The following is a 17,482-nucleotide window of genomic DNA, read 5'->3' as shown; positions in this document are numbered from 1 at the left end:
TGAGGCTAAATGTGAAGGATCTTAAAGGCAAAGGTAAGTTGCCTGTGTTCAAAAATGCAAAACCACTGCAAGGACACAAGGAGAGTGGTGATGCAGCCAAAGCAATGAGCTGGGAACAGGGTTCTAATCCTGCTATTTTAGATGGAAGTGAAGGCAGCAGTAGTGCTGGAACATGGAGACCAGATTATTACAGACAAAAGGCAAAAAGATGCGATGCTGCTATGAGCCTTAGCTGGCTGCTTCAAGAAAGGATGAATCTGTGAGCTATTGTGTAAGAGGAGGCAAATTGACTTGGCTCATACAGTGACTGAAAGAGGAAGGAGAATCTAAAATTTTCCCTGATCATGGGCTGGAGGAAGTATGAGGTTAAGAACAGTAAAAAAAATGGGAAAAATTTACCAAAGATTTAGTTTCAGACATTAATGGTTGTCAGAGATGCGGAAGTGAACTGTTAGCATGAGGATTACATAGAGCAAGAGAGAGAGATATGCAGAGGTAAATTTTTAGGAGACAGGCACCTACAAATGGGATAGAGTTAAGATCTTTAAAGAAATCCTTCTGCCTCCCCAACTCCTCCTGTTGTCTAGGAAGCTGGAAAAGTCATGGGCATCACCAAGTATTTGCTTACTAAAAGCATAATTTGCTAAATTTTGTTAAGTTTTTCTCACTTCTACAACAGGCTGTGCATTGGTTACATGGCCAATTGACTCCAGGTTTTAACTCCCCCAAAGAGTATCAACAACATTCTCACAGACTTTTTCTAAGAAACCTCAGAGAAACTATTTGAAGAGATAGTATTATTTTTTTTTTTAGTAATTATTTTTTCCTACATAAAAGAATTCTTGACAATGTCTAAAAATCAGAGTGATGGCTGGAGTGCTGACACAAACAGAACATCTTACCAACCTTTTCGGCTTAAGAGAAAAAGGAAAGAGGCAAGTCTTTGTATACCTGAAATAATTAGTAAGAGTTTTTATTAGGAAGAGACCAAACTTGTTCAGCTTCTTTTACAGCAAACATGTATGGTGGGTTGAGGTAGAGGAGGGAAAATCATTCGTACTTTTTATACAGTCTGGTTGGATAGCTGGCAAATGCACCTGTAGGGCATATGTGAATGCATAAACTCACACATGTTCACTTAAAAGGACACCGTCAGCTTGCTTCAGAGTTTTTGTTTGCTCTTTAATCTCCATTAATACCCTCTTAGAAGCTTAAAACCTATTATTTATTTCCCTGTTGATTTCCTTCTTCTCTTTCCCCTTGTCAAACCCTTTCTGTGTGTGTTTGTTTTGCTTTGTTTTGAGTGGAGATAAAATTAACACAGCTGGTCTTATTTAACAACCCAAACAACTCGAATTTGTACCACACTTTTATCAGGGCAGTGAGAGCAAGGACAAGAGCATCAGTAGGCAGAATGCTGGGTGGACACAGCAGGGGAGTGCTGCTTCATGGTGCTGTACCTAGGCTGGCCTTGGAGAGGGCACCAAGGCAATGCAGCTCCTGTTTTGGTCACCTGGACCTGTGAGGGAGGACAGACACATTAAAGAGGTCCAGTTCCTCTAAAAGTGTGAGTAACTGCTTGCTACTCCTTCTTGAACAAAATGAATTAAAAACCAGCAATGGCCTTTGTCACAGACTGTGCAGTCGGGTGAACACCAATCCTATTGTGTAAAGGGATGTGGTGTAAATGCTGCTAAGTTTGAGCACTTCTGTTTTCAATTCTTGCTGCTGTTATGAGCATGGGTCGGTTTGCAGTGATGCAGAGCTCCATGAAGAGCCCTGGGGCCAGAGGCTGCCTGTACTTGCCAGTACAGGGGTACTTGGGGTGCTGCAGGTAGCAATACACCCTAAGAGGCAGCCAGTAAAAGTCCCTTGCTCCTTGCTCTCTCCATATGTGGGGCAAAAAGGGTGAAAAGAAGAGCTTGCCAGAAAAGCAGTGATGGCAGTGAGTCATTCAGAGTACTGGGCTTTCCAGATAGACTGAAGTGGGGAGAAAGAAAAGAGCAGAGAAGCAGGTAAAGGAGAGTTTCCTAGTCAATCTACTCTGAAACAGGTCTGTGCTGCAACCTACAGCTACCTTTGGAGATTTATCTGTAGTCATTGCTCACTTGGACAGTGCTGTAGGATCTGTTCCAGAACAGATTAGTTTAGCTGCTGACTCTCATTTTAAGGTGTTTGATCAAGTGAGGAGACTGGAAAGAAAGCAGCTAGTTCAAGGATCAAATAATGCTTCTGTCTTCTTTGCAGCTTTATCAAAATCCAGTAACTCCCCTTTAAAGTTCCTTGTGGATGAAAGGGTTTTATGGTTTCACTAAATTTTCACTCTAAAGGCAGGAACACTGGCTTTGACAGGTTTCTTAATACTGAATGAAGGCAAGCAGGGCTGGCATCAGCCCAGTGCTCGTGTTCTCTCTGATGGTGTGTTTGGACCAGTTCGCAAATGAACCCTTGCAAGCAAAGAGTGCATGAAGGTCTCATTGACAAAAGCACTTGGCTAAAACATACAAAATAAGCTGTGCAAGAGATCCCAATCTGGTGTTTCATCAGTTTTTGAGATTTCAGACAACTGTTGTCCTTTGGAACATGACTCTCCAAAGATTGCCATAAAAGACCAGATTTGGATCTCAGCAATTGCTACAAAAGCAGAGTGAAATAACTGGAGGAAAAGAGAAATTCACACCCAGTCTATTACTGAATTAAATGTTTTATGTTCTCACTCGGTTTTCAGCTTGTCCCATGATCAAAAAACCCAAAAAATCCACTGATTGCACCAGCCCTTAAGCCATTAATTGATAATGCAGGTTTTCCTGTTCCTTTCATCTGCTGCTGAAGGATAATATACAAAGGCAAAGAGAGCACTCTAAAAATGCTAAGATGACAAGCCATCCTCACAAGGAGGTCAGACGTGGCTGTTTTGTTCTCTGCCGAGTAGCTCCCGGCAGGGCTTTCCCACCTGGACAGGGGGAGGCCAGTTCAGGGCTTCCTTCTGCCATCTTCTGCCCCTTCTCAGTACTGCGAGCCGGGAACAAACGGCTCAGCCTCATGCACGGCTCTTTGGTCTGTGGCAGCAGGACCTGGGCTTTTGCTCAAGGTTAGATATCTGATCATAGTCATACATCAGGAAATAGCCGAAAATAACCTGTTACAGTAGTAATGATGGTCTGAAGTGCTTTTAGGCAACCCAGTCTGAACATAAGCATTAAGAGAATAGCTCTCACATATATAAGAAAATGGTTTTTCCCTGAGGTTTTTTCACCCTGACCTTGTGATGCTAGCTGTCCCCACTCCTGTGGAGGAAGGAGCTTCATCCATCCCAATGAGGTTAGATGCCCAGCATTTTTGCAAGACAACCAGAAGGGCATTTAAAGAAGGAAACAAGAAACCACCTACATTCACAGTGTTAGTAGATGGCTGCCCACTCCTGTAGATGCTCAGATGTTTTGCTTCCTCATAAAAAAAAGAGCTTCTGTTGCCTCACTTTCTTTTAAACTTTCAGACTGAAGGATAGCATTCAGTAAGGGGTAAGGCTACTAAATACCTCCCAAGACTGCTCCCACCTTAGTACACATTAATCCCTGTTGTAGCTGGATGGGTTATGAATATTTGAAAATATTTTGCATAAATAAACAGGGCATTATTTAGTTTCTGCTGTATCCATCCACCATACTGCCAGCTATCTCACAGCATCCAGGTTTTGAATTGGTATTCTGCTGCATTTATTTTCTTATCAATTAGTAAGTAATGTTTTCGCCTTTTGAGAAAACCTCAGCTACAAGCTATATTTACACATATATTCTGTTAGGCATTTGCTGCTGGCATTTAATCAAAGATAACAGTGACAGCTACCAATTTATGTTCCTGCTATTCGGATCTAAGATACAGCACTACCTGAGAAGGAGGGGTTCAGTTATTTTGTTTTTTCCTAAGAAGTCGATTTATTTGTTCTCATATGTTTTTCCTCATCTCATTTTGGCCCTGGATGTGTCTTTTCCTAGTCTCTTTACAAATATTTTCTCAGAAGTATAAGGTTAAAACACCATTCACCTCTGACTTGGAGTTATGGAAGTGGAAATCCCTTCCCTGCCAATTTCTATGAACAACTACTTCTAAAAGCTCAAATGACAGCTTTCCTGGCAAAATGCTGCTTCTCATTTCCCTTCTTTTATGACATTTTTGTCCTTCACAAAATAATTAATGCTTTTTGTTCTGCTTTCTCTTACCTTCCACCACTCTTTGTTTAATTTTTGACTTTGTAAATTTGTTTTGGAATAGAAAGGTCTTTCTCTTAGCTCTTTCTAACAACCCTGTGTACTACATTTTATGAATGGTTGTGAATTTTACAGACTACAGCTTATTTGTGTGTGTGATTTTGCAGTGCTAAGGTTTTCAAGAAAATTCTTCTCACCACAGATGTTTAGCTAAGTAAAAAGCGGACCTTTTTTCCAGTTCTGCTTGGGGTTACTTTCATGTATTTTTAAGCACATCTAATTAACATTGGCACATTAATTTTGTTGTAAGAGTGGAGACAATAAAAGCTAAGTAAACCTTGATTAAGATCTCAAAATACAGAGAGGTCTTGTTTGGTTTTTTTGTTGTTGGTTTGTTGTTGTTGTTGTCTTCCTGTAGTTTATTTTAACAGAAAACAATTTACTTGACCAAATCTTTTGGGGCATTCTTAACCTATAAGGTTTGTTTCCTTGCTTATGAATACAAATACTTACTATATCAATTATTTGCTGCTTTTTTTTTTTTTTCCTTTCTTTTTGTGGTTAGGGGCAGTCTCTGTGCAGTTCTGAGAAAGATGTAGGGTTTATTGTACCTGGCTGCCCAAACTACCCAGGTGTCAACGAACCTTTCCAAGCAAAGCTCTGCATACAGAGCCACTCACTGGGAGTTAAGCAGGACTATGACGCAGCACAAATCCAGGACATTTTCCGGGCCAAAATCTGAAGTAACGAAAAAACACAAGTAAAATGATGTTATTTACACATTGAAGAATAAGATATATTCAACAGACAAAACCCTCCAAGAAACCAATGTAAAGGTGTAAAGCATTATGAAAAAGTTATGTTTAGTTTACAATTTCTGGAACAATACTATCTTACTAAAATTTGCTAAAAGGTGCAGTATCAATTTCACCCTAAAAAAGAAGCTGAGTATACCCTGGAGAAAGAGTTTGGTAAAAGAATGTTTTTTTTTGCTGCAGTGTACCTTTTCCTGCCTGTTTCTTCAGCAACTGTATGCATTACAGTACACACCATATTTTAGTTAGCAATATTAGTAATTTAGTAATTATCAATATTAGTAATATTAGTAAGTAGTAATATGCCAGGCACCAACATCATTACACACAAGTTCTTACCATTCCTTAAGGTGTGTTAGTACATAATGTATAACGTCTATGTGAGCGAAGGTGCCAACACTACATGAGTTTCACATACTAGTTATTGTTATCTACAAAAATTATTTATTAACAGAATAAAGGAGGAGAAAGGCTGGGTGTAGTTTCAAATTAGGGTTTCTTTCACTTAACTTCTGGTTACATGATTCACAAACAGAGGGGTGTGAATGTGTATCTAAAGCTGTGTTTATTTTGTCCGTCTCCATTCTCTGCTCATAGTTTACTGTGTAACAGAGCCCTTGTACAGCCCCCATCTCTCTTGATTTCCCTTGCCCTAAGTAGCCCACAATATTCTTCCTTCCCCTGATTTCCCCAGTATTTCCCTGTCATCGACTCTTTGCCCTGCTCTCTCTCCTACTCCTGATGCTGGAGCCGAGCGTTTGGGCTAGAGAAGTATCGGGATTGCAAAAGCTTGCTTTGAGTGCAGCAGTCAGGGTCAGTATTGCTTGGCCATGCCCCAAAAGACTTTCTGTAACCAGAGCTGGAGCCAAAGTAGTTATACCAATTTGGCAAATGTAGAGGATTCTTCTGTGCACCAAGTACACTGGGATTGCTCTTTAACTGCCTTTAAGTTTTTTTATGAAATCTGCAGTGACGCCCAAACAAGCCTAATGTGGTTAAGAACTCAGTCCAATGATCTCACATCCTCCACTGCAGTTGAAGGCTCATAAACACATTTTGTCTGTATTGGTATGTTGTCATAATTTGGGAGACACATTGCCTGGAAACACAATAGTTGGTTATGAAAGTCTAGTTTGATGCTGAGAGATCACAGCCAGATGTTACATTCCAGTAATCAAAAATGAGTTATTGCAGGAACAAATAAAAAGTAGTGAAATGCTAATTTTATATAGTTCTTTTTTTCTTTTTCTTAAAAACATGAAAAAGTAGTCCCTCCTTTTTGTCTTTAAAAGGAGGGACTACTCAGAGGAGACAATGGTGACTAGGAGACTATTAGGGGAAGAAATCCAAAGAACTACAGGATAAGTAGAGCTAGTTAGGGGAGAAACTTCATATTATTCATTAATTTAGGATGTATCTGATTACAGAATGCATATCTGATTACATGCATTAAGCATAACAGAGCTCCAAGAAATGACCAATAGACTGTACAATCAACTGGTGCAGGAGTGAAGATGTATATTTGAAGATATGGTAGATAAAATGTTTCACAGAAAATTCAGAATTTGCAGGTACCTACTGCACAAGGCAATCTCAAAGCCATTCTTTCAGATAAGTTGCAGAATAAATAAAGAAATGCAAGAGCTCTTTTCTATCCCATCTCTATAAAGCATGTGATGGGATGCCAGGGGAATATCTGTTAAACCAGTGAAAATCAAGATCAACAGAAGATTTCTATGATGGGTAAGGGGATGCTTAAAATAGAGATGCAATCAGATAGAGCTGAAAGGGAAGATGCTGTCATTGAAGGAAATTAGTTTATAGAGGAACAGAGCAGAAGCAGCAAAGGAGCAGACTTGGGATCTTTATTTTTAAATATTTTTCATGTAGTGTGGAGAATGGAAGAACCCGATTGGAAATGATAGTGACACAAAAGGTTGAGAGATGATCAAGACATGAACAATCAAGATATAGAGAAAAAGCTGAATGGCCTGAGGCCTTGAGGATTAGAATGGGATGAATTTCTGCAAATTATAATGTCAAGTATTTATCTTGGACAGTAAAAAGAAAAAACTTGTGTCATAAATCAGAAACTAATCTGGTAAAATCTGAGGATGGGACCTTGGGCATATTATTTACCAGGGTAAGTATGTACTATTGCTGTGATACAGACAAGAAAGATATCTATGGTCAGGAGAGCAATTACATGTAGAAAGAGGGATGGCTATTGCAGTTTTTCAGACCTCATCTGGAATTCCATATCCTTCGTAGGGCTCCCTTATTCAGGAAAGATGAATTCAAATGAAAGTGATGCAGAGAGACAGAGTAAGGCTTGGCATCCTGTGAGGAGAAACTAGGAGGATGTGGCATCTTTTGGACAAAGCAGTTTTTCGGTTCATAAAGGTGTTATAGAAAGAAAATAACTATTTAGGCTAAAAGATGTAGTTGTAAGAAAAGACAGAAATCAAGTATATAAATGTAAACTGGCCACATGCAAGTTTTAGAATGGAAGTTAGAAGAAAGTTCCTAATGAGAATAAGGTCAGGAGCAAAGGAAGTGAAGAAAACAAACTGCTAAAATGGAAGATAATAAAAAAGGATATAATATGATATCTGCACTAACAAGAGAACACTTTATGTGACTCAAGAGTACTCCTGAGCTCAAAGGCCAATTTCTTAAATTAAAAATTATATTTTTATAGTTCATGAAATCATTGTAGATGTGGCAGTGAAGTACAGTCTAGCTAAATTAGACTGGATTCTTATGTTCAGGTGAGGAGAGAGCATTAAGATCATCTATCCTGAAATTTAATGTAATACAGCCCATAGAAACCTACTCATTCATTTTTGCTCCAGGCTCAATGCCTCTTTTTGATCTAAAGCACATCTTTTCAGAAAGGTATTCCGATTTAAGTGCTTCAAGTGATGTAGAATCCACCATATTTAACAGTAATTTCTATTGAAACTGCAATGCAGTTTCAATATGGTTTGAGAGAAGAGCTTTTGACCATCATGACTTTTTTTCTTTTTTTGCCATCGTTGACAGGCTTTATGAGGAAATACATCAGACAGATCATTGTGAAATATATTAAACTTCCTACATCTATTCTAATCTGATGAACTCCTTTTCAATATTTTCAGGAGTTAATGGCCTGTGGTATGTTTCTTCTGCTACTAAGACCAATTTTAAAACCAGTGAAGTTATTCCCATTTATACCAGGTAAAAATATGATCCTTTTTGTATATGATTAACAGACTTCCTGGGATGAGTAAATATTTTCTAAGTAATCCAACAGAGTGGAAAATATCTTATCTATAAACTATGTATCTTATAGCTATATCTTATTATATATACCTATAGCTATATAGCTATACATCTTATCTCTGAGTAAAGCCAGCCACCTTTGGTTTATGGTATGATTTGTCTAAAGCGCAACATTATATTCTTGCACAGATAGAAGTCTTTTACAGTCATACCTATTTCCTTTAATACAAGCTTCTTAAATTTGACATATAATCTGAGATAACCCTTTAAATTCAGTCTAAAGAATTTATCCCTAAAAAAATACATTCTTGCCAATAAAAAAACATCTCACCTGTTTTATATACTTAGAATGGATCACCTTCAGGTTAGAAAACTAACTTTCAAGATTAAATGAAAGGGATCATATTTAAAAAGTATGGAAAAGAAATAGCCTTATGACAGGGTGTTCTGGGTGGCTGTCACAGAAAAAATTTGGAGCAGTGCATGGGTAAGACTAAATCAACCAACACAGCAACTCAGATGCAGTCATATGATTTCTGTGTGACTGGGTGAAAGGATAGGAGAAAAAGCCTTTCAGATCTGTGAATAAATTTGAGTCATGAAGAACTGTGCAACTCAGAACACAAGAATGGAGCTAAATCCAAGCATAGTTAAATAATGATTCGAATCATGGTTATCTCTTGCAACATTTTTGTTTGGTGGTAGTATTTCCCTGACCCCCATTCTAGAGATCTCGGGCACCATGGAGAACAGTCCTGTGCACCCAGCAGTGTGTGCTCTGGAGGATGCTTGCACTATGGCTGACATCTTCAGCAACAAGCTTATTGTGTGTAACACTGTGGTTATGCCCTATCTTTCAAAAACAAAATATCTTTGATGCCAGATTTTGAACTAAAACCAAAATCAAAATCCCTGTGTAATCAAAATTCTTGCATAAAAGTCCTTTTTTTTAGGTATCATCAGCACACTGTTAAGTATGTCTTTTGTAAGGATAGCTTGAATTTGATTAATCTTACTACGATGCTATGATAAGAAAGAAAATGTGTCCAAACTCTGCTTTTAGCTGCAGCAGTCAGCACAGACATCTGCAGGTCAAGTATTTTTAGAGGTCTGACTTGGATTAGAGTCTGACCCCCGTGCACATGAATCATCACAAGGATTAAAGAAATGTATAAAGTGTGTGTGCTTGTTAACCTCATCTATGGACACGAAAAAGGAAGAAATTCTTCACTTTGAGAGAGTAAATAATTTAGTAAAGAGAAGATACAAAGCCTAGCCTTAAGCTGATGAGAAGCCTACAGCTTAATGGAAGAGTGTCTTTTATTATCTTAACTGCAGCAACTTCCAGCATACTTCCAAGGAGGTATGACATGAAAATTATCCTGTTTTACTTTTAGTTGTGAAGTTTTGTCCCTTTCCTTTTGGTATTCTCGCCTCTGTTTTAAATGTTACCTATGAAAAAGATTCTATTTTAAATTAAAACTAGAGTTTCATAATTTTCATTTATTTTAGTTCACACTTCCTGTAAGTTCCTTTGGCTCATGCCATGAATATAAACATGGTTGCTCAAGATTTGGCTTTGGCCAAATACTTTCGAAGGGGCAAGTAGTTCTCAAAGTAACTCAGATAAAATAAGGAGTATATTACTTGAATTTTGGCTTGAGTTTTTCCATCAGCTTTCTAACTGATAGAGGTCTCTGCCATTCCAGCTATTCACCCAGGAATGATACTCTGACTCAGAATAGTTCCCTAAAGATTTTCTTGCCTGTCCTTGCAGAGGAGGATTTTAAATTTGCAGAGTCAGCTCTAAGACTGACTCTATGCAGAGCTTTGAAATCCTTCATGGATAGCATCAATAAAAGGCTTGTCTTCAGGTGCTCCTCTCTTGAGGTATCGTAGTGTGCTGCTGTGCCTGCCCTGAAGCTCCCTGGCTTCGCCTGCCCAGCAGAGGCACAGTCGGCTGCAGGGAACACTCCCCTGTGTCTCAAAGAAAGTCGGGGAGCAGCTAAGACAGAGCGCTGCGCTGTCTGCCTTGCGTGGAGAAGAGGCGGCGTCTGAGGAGGCAATAAGGGAGTAGACTCAAGGCTGGGGAAATGGTCTCGGGTTTAATCTGAGCTCCAAGGAGCTCCAAGCACCATAGTATCCAACAGCCAAAAGTGCCCCCGAGGCTTTCACAATCATCTTAAATACCAGGGCGGTAACCAGGGGGAAGGGATGCCCACCACCCAGTGGGTGGATTCGGGGTAGTGGAAGGCAGAGGGACAGACAGACACACAAACCAATGGGGGAAGTTCAAGGGAGGGTCCCCTGGCCCTCGTCCACTCACTCGACGCTCAAGGTGGAAGATTCTGGGAGAGTGGGATGGGGAGCCGAGTGATGGACAGGGTGCCAGGGAGGGGACAGGGGAATGACTGAGCATTTTCAGGGAGATTGGCGTTGAGGGAAAGGCGGGAAAACTCAGGGTGGAACCATTGGGAGAAAATGGGGGGTGAAGGGGCAAACCATGACAGAACTGTTACAGAGATATAAAAACACAATACAACAGTAGTGTTTGTCAGAGAATGAGTCAAGGGGGTCGGAGAGCAAGTGAGGAAGCACATCATGACCTACAAAACCCTGAGCTGGTCTCTAAGAATTTCTACAGCTACAAAAGCCCCAGGATTATTCCAGCATGTATATTTTTTTCTTTCTATCTCAGTAAAGTAAGGTCTTGGACACCTCTGGTAGAACTGAAGAGACTCCTCTTTATGCAACAGCCAGGACTATCCCAGTTCCATGTGTTTGTCTGATCAGAGGGAGGTAATCCCAGATAATTTGTGAAAGATGAAAAAAAGAGGAACTATTTTTGCAGTAGTGGTTAACATTTGAAGCTTAGCGCTGTATGGTTCTGAGATTCCTCTGAAAGGAAAGTTCACCACTCTCAGCTCTGATTACAGGCTTGGGAGGCCAGCAGTCCCTCAGCATGGGCTCCTTAGCTTTTCTGAGGAGGAACAGGCTCTTTACAGCATCTTTCTTCAATGGCTTCAGAAGGAAATTAGTTTTTAGTGCAAATGTAAATTGCACATGTGCAAGTTATAATTCTGGATCATTGCCAGTAGGTAAAGTCTCTAACTCTGCTATTTGGTAGTTACTACAAAGTTTTCAGTAATACTCTTCAGCTCTCTTCCTGTCCTTTCAGCTACAGAAAAAACATTTGGAAAGAAAAGAGTAATTTTATGTATAGAGGGGATAAATGAATAGCACTTGTGGGACAAAGATGAATGGAAATTGAAATAAGAGTTTTTTCAACAAATGTTTATAGTCTGCAAATGACAGAATTTTCATATTCAAGTTTTGTAAAAAACAGCACTCGGGTAGAAATGAGAGTTTTGTGTGTGAGGGGATTAAACTGAAAAAGCAATACAACTATTTGAAGCAGAAAAGACCCCTGTGCCCACAAAGTGCTGCAGAGAAACAGAGTTTAATGTCAGTGGGATTGTGAAGGTCAGTGAGCAGATGAGGGTTGATGGAAACTCCTCTTTGGATTGTGAAAAGACCATACACATCTGGTAGAATACTCCCAGAGGATCTCTGAGTTCCAGGGGGTTGTGAAGCCTGTAGCTCTCTTGCTGTGCTGTGTTATTTTGATAGCATCGCTTTGTCTACAGCAACTATAGAAAAATAAAGAAGCTTCCATTCAACTTTCAGAGCAGGATGTTTTATCGCAAATGAAACTTAAAGAATTAATAATGTTGAAAGCTAAAGCTTACTTATATTAGTTTTTAAATCTTTTTTATGTGTTTAGTTTTTCCTTACTTTGCCAAACAGAGGTATGCCTCACTGAAAGAGGGGATTGAGTGTCATCCTGAGTGTCATCTATTTCATTCTGAAATAGAAGAAATACACTTGTCAAAATAAATATCAAATCTGCATTTTTCGAGCAAAATTTCATGGCAGGCATTATGGACTGGCTGTGTACTAATTCTAAACATAACTAGTGACCACATTGACCTGCCTGCCTGTATTATGTAGAATTTTCATATAAAGCATTAAGAATGCATCTTTATAGGGAACAATATAATTATAGTTGCATAACTCATGTCTATAAAACAACAAGAGAATGACCTGGTTCTCATTTTCTAGCTGATAAGTATCTGGTTTTGGATCACAAAATGACTGTATACCTCTCTGGGCCTCATATCATTATGAACGGTTAGATGTATTATTTTAAATTTGCACTCACAGTGACTTGCTTTACAAACTTCTTTTGATTTACATAGACATAAACAAAATTAGAATTATTTCCCGGTGTTTAGATCTGAATATGAAATATGCATGTCTTCTCCAGGAAAAACCCTCTTAGATCAGCTCCCCCCACTTGAAAAAGAAAACAATATTCTAAAAATGCATGTGAAAACTTTTGATTCTTCATTGACACAGGCTGTTCTCTGCATTTTTAAGGCATCTTTCTTCACAGCAATCTGTACTTTATGACACAGACATTTTCAAGATATGCTGAAAATGATAGGGGTCAAAAACACCACCCCTTATGTAAGTCACAGCTCCCATACATCGAGCCCTGCTTATATAGTACAAACCTACAAGAAACCTTTTCAATATGGGTTCTTTAGCAAGCATTTTTTTTACAAAGTTAGATGTAATAATATACTTACTAATAATGTACTATATTTACAGGCTAGATAGTGAGGCCCTTACTGACAATGATTATCATATAATCTGTAATGAATTAAATTTGAAACCACCAAAAGATTTTAAACTTGGAGACATACAATTTAAATGAATCCTGAACAGGTGCTGGGAAGTAGGAAATCCTTTTCAAAAGCTCTGACGTAAAAGAAGAGCTTAGTTGGTCAATTACAAAAATGAGCTAAATTATGTAAAGCAGCATTAAACAAGAATGTCTGTAGAGGCAGGGAGGGTGTGAAGAGAAATATGTGTATTAGGTATGCAAGTTTATTCATACTTAAGGACTTACTTTATTAATAGCCAAGTATCACTCAAAGCTTAAAGATATGTATTTCAGAGAGTTTTCAGATGAAAGGCTCAGAAGAAAACCAGTGGTGTATGGGAAGAGAAGGCTGTGCCCTTTGGGAGGCAGAGTGGATCACAAGCTGCTTGAGGTTTGTTTTCTGGAAGAGTTGTTACTTTAGGGGAAGTGAGAGTGTTTGAGACACTAGACCTTGCTAAAACAGGAACATATGAGTGTTGTTGGCGCCAGGCCATTGAGTGCCTGGGTAGGAGTTCAGCACAGAGCTGGATGGGGATTTTCTGGTGAAACTCTTGTCAGAATAGGAACTTTTTGTGAAGACATATCTCCATTTAAACTCTCTCACTGGGGACAAGCTGTACATGGTTAATGTGAAAAGTGTGGTCAGATGGAAGGTATGACACACCTCTGACCAGTACCCGTATGGCCAACAAACTCACCTGGTCTACAGAAATGCCTGTGCCCTCTGAGGGCCTCTTTTGGTATGAGGGATATATTATTATATTACATTATATTATATTATATTATATTATATTATATTATATTATATTATATTATATTATTTATATTATATTATATTATATTATATTATATTATATTATATTATATTTATGATATGATTATATGATATATTATATGAGGGATATTATACATCCACACTGCCTTTCTCTCGGCCTCTGAGGAGAGGACAGCATCAGGGTAACCCAGCTATACATTTCCCAGCCCAGAGCTGAGGCTGACAAGGCAGACAATAGGATCTGCCTGCTCCTGTGTGCATGGACACGTCCTGGAAATCCAGGTTTGTTTTGATGATCAGACCCCTGCCTCTTGTGAGCTGCGTTGTTCAGCAGCTCAGTTTGGGCTATATCTTTTATATAAAGAGTTTGTGTATCTCTTGGCTGGAGTGCAGGTGTTCATAGTCATCATGAAAGAAATGTTTACATTGCTAATGGCTACAAGCACATTTTATTTAAAAATGGAAGTAAAAGCCCTAACAGGCAAGAAATCAGTTCACACTAACAGAAGCCCATTCACTCTTGTAGCCCATAGGAAATGGAGAGGCTTCAGATCCTGTTCTGAGACACAACTCAGCTCATCATTGTACATTTCAGGGTGTGGTAGAACAGAGGAAAAGAAAGGAAGGTAGTCAGTAGCAGTACTTGGCAGAGAGAGGTCACACGATATAGCTTTCCAGGTGTATTGTAGCTTGTTCTGAGCTGTAACTGGGGTGGGGCTGGGGTCAGAGAACTGCTGAACTGTAATCAGTCTGTGCCTCTGAAAGAACAGGCTTATAGCTTTGGGCTACACACCTTGCTATGGCAGCTACACAGCTTTGAGTCAGGGCATATCCATCTCATGGCAAAACTTCTGCACACATGCCCACAATGCAGCATAACTGAGACCAGATCCTCATTTCCTGTCATCTTTTCCCCCCACTTTTTGCATCACTTTTACAGAACAAAGAAGTTCTATAACCAAAGGACACATGCTCTTCCTTTAGAGCACTTTAAGAGCAAAAAGTGCCTGCTGTGGAATAGAGATGGTGTCCCGTTGAGGAAACTCCAGTGTGGAATCCATCTCTTATGTCTTCAGATTCATGGATTCACTTTTTGGTCAGTGGCAAGAAACAGGCAGTTCAAGGGCACAGTTCACCTGTCCTGTTTTTATGCCTACTTTAGGATAAGCTTAATCACTCCTTAACAGTGTCCACTCCTTGAAAGAAGCTGTGAAGGCACGCTAGACAGCTGATACAGCCACCCATATACATGCCTAACACTGGGTGAAAATACTTCTACTGCTTTTCATGTGGTCAGTTTCAGTATCAGCCTTGGATTCAACCATAACTATCTAAACCCTGTGAGGCATGGAAATTTCCAAAAATTTATGTGCTCATAGAATTATAAATCACAAATCAGCTACACAAAATCATGAAAATGGATTAAAATGCATGATTAAATGCAGTAGTGCTGTCTTCTTTCTTCTAATTTTTATTCAGCCTTTGGAGTTTTGGGGTGTATTTTTGTCCTGTTTTCCACTCTTATTGTTCAGCTCAAGGCTTAAATCAAAGGATAGCTTAAAATGAGGACAGGGAGTCTTGTAATTGTTTGACTGTGGGATTAGAGTATAAACTCAGCTGTCATAGCAGTGCCACATATCAAAAATAAGATCAGTTAGGAAATGGTAGTACTTTGCTAAGAATCAGACATAAGAGTATTCTTCAGTTTTACAATTGAATTATTACAGGTTTTTACAATATTGCAATAAGATGTAATTGCTAAGGTTATAACTCAACTTGAGCTGTAGTAAACTAAGTACAAGCTGAGTCAGACCTTGCCTTGCAAGTATGGTCAAGGGCAAGAACAGATACTAAAATTTTGCACTGTTTTGAAGGTGTTTGTCCCACTGTTTGCACTGCAAACATGCCTTTGTTAGGCAGCACACCCCATTTAGGTGACTGCTGAAATGCTGACAGGGCTAATGACACTCAACATTTGCTTCACCTGGTATTATGGATAAACAACTTACTGTGAGAGCATGAAAAAGTGCTTATAATTTACACTTCTGTTTAGACAGGAGTTTAATTAGGAAATGCAGAAACTTGTATTATTGAGTAGAGACCTCAGAGCAACAAGAGAGTTTGCAAGAGGTCAAATATCCCTTTGGCTGAAAGACAAATGTAGTGACAGCCTGAAATCCATCTCTGCCCACCTTATATATAAGCTGAATCTACTGATTCAGCAGATCCTGAGATCTACTGATCCCTTTGTATCTCCAATCTCCAATCTCCACTCTGAATATGCTTCTTACCCATCTTCTCTGTTGTGCATTTATCACTGAAATGGGCAAAATCCCTTTTATTCTCCACTATTCACACCCCATCATTCAAAGACTTCACTGCTATCCAGGACAAATCCATTTTTCAAGTCTGAACCTGAATGTATGACTAGTTGTGCAGTGAATAATCTGATATGGGGCTTTGGTCACAGCCTGAGCTTGTGGAGGCACCTCACAAGAGAAAAGGGAGGTTGTAAAACAAGACAAACAAGAGTGAGGAAGGCTCAGAGGTGAAGAAAGATAAAAACATTGTAAAATCAACTGTAGCTGTTTGGGATATTTCAAAGGGGAGATGCTTTACTCCAGGTTCGTTACAGACACACTGTCTTTTTTTTTTTTTTTTTTTTCCAAAATATGTCTCTCTCCTTCCAGTATTTTGTGTGAGCATGTTGTCAGAGCTCCCCATGTTGTGGAGGGAGCTGTGTGTGCTGCGTCAGAGGCTCTCGCCCTGTGCTGCACCCAGGCTCTGATAACCCTCGTTGTCTAATCTGTAGAGGAACAGTAACTAAATGGATTTTCACAAATTCTTTGCTGAGAAAAGCTTTTGAGTAGTTTGTGGCTTAAGCTTTGTTATTGGTAGGGTGCAGCTGATTATCTAAACAGTTAGTGGAGGGGTAGTGGAAGCAATTTCATATCCAGACAAATAGCAGCAAAATTTCTCATGCCATTCCTGTGATTTATAAGCCTCTGTAATTATCTGCATGACCTTCATACTTGTAGGTACAACTAAGAATGTAATCTGTGCCATATTTGTAGCCTTTCCCTTCTCCAAGGCATAAAAAAGCACTGTGTAGCCAGGAAATAAGAAATAGGCAAACATATGGAAGATTTAAGCTGAAAAATCTGTCACTTATTGGAAACTGATTGTTTGCTTCTAAACTTAGATTGTATATTTTTACATTATATACTATTAAATATAGATACTAAACATGTAGGAATTGTAGCAAAGTCAGATACTGAGTTTCTGTTCAGGAACTGTAATTTAGTGTGTTGTAAACTGGGATCTTACCAGAACTTGCTTGTGGTTATGTTCAATAGGTTTATTAAAAAAAAAAAAACCCAACCCCCCTAAAAATCCCCAAAACCCCAGTCCGTGCCAAGAAACCTCCTCAAAATCCACCAAAACCAAAACCAAGAAAACAGCAGAAGTTCTGGGCATTTGCATGTCAAAGGTCCTTGCACACTGTCCTGTTTTGAAGAGCCAGTGTGAATGCTCATGCTTGCTTCCTATATTGTTATTTCCTCAGCATGTTTTACCTCAGACATCTCTGACTGAATGTCTGGGCTAAGCACCTCATAGACAACAGTGCTACAGCTCAAGCCTTCCTTAATCAGTATCTGCTCTATGTGAAGATTTACAGCAGTGTAGTTTT

The sequence above is a fragment of the Anomalospiza imberbis genome, chromosome 5, assembly GCF_031753505.1.
Source record: "Anomalospiza imberbis isolate Cuckoo-Finch-1a 21T00152 chromosome 5, ASM3175350v1, whole genome shotgun sequence".
NCBI lineage: Eukaryota > Metazoa > Chordata > Aves > Passeriformes > Viduidae > Anomalospiza > Anomalospiza imberbis.
Note: the sequence above shows the minus strand (reverse complement) of the source record.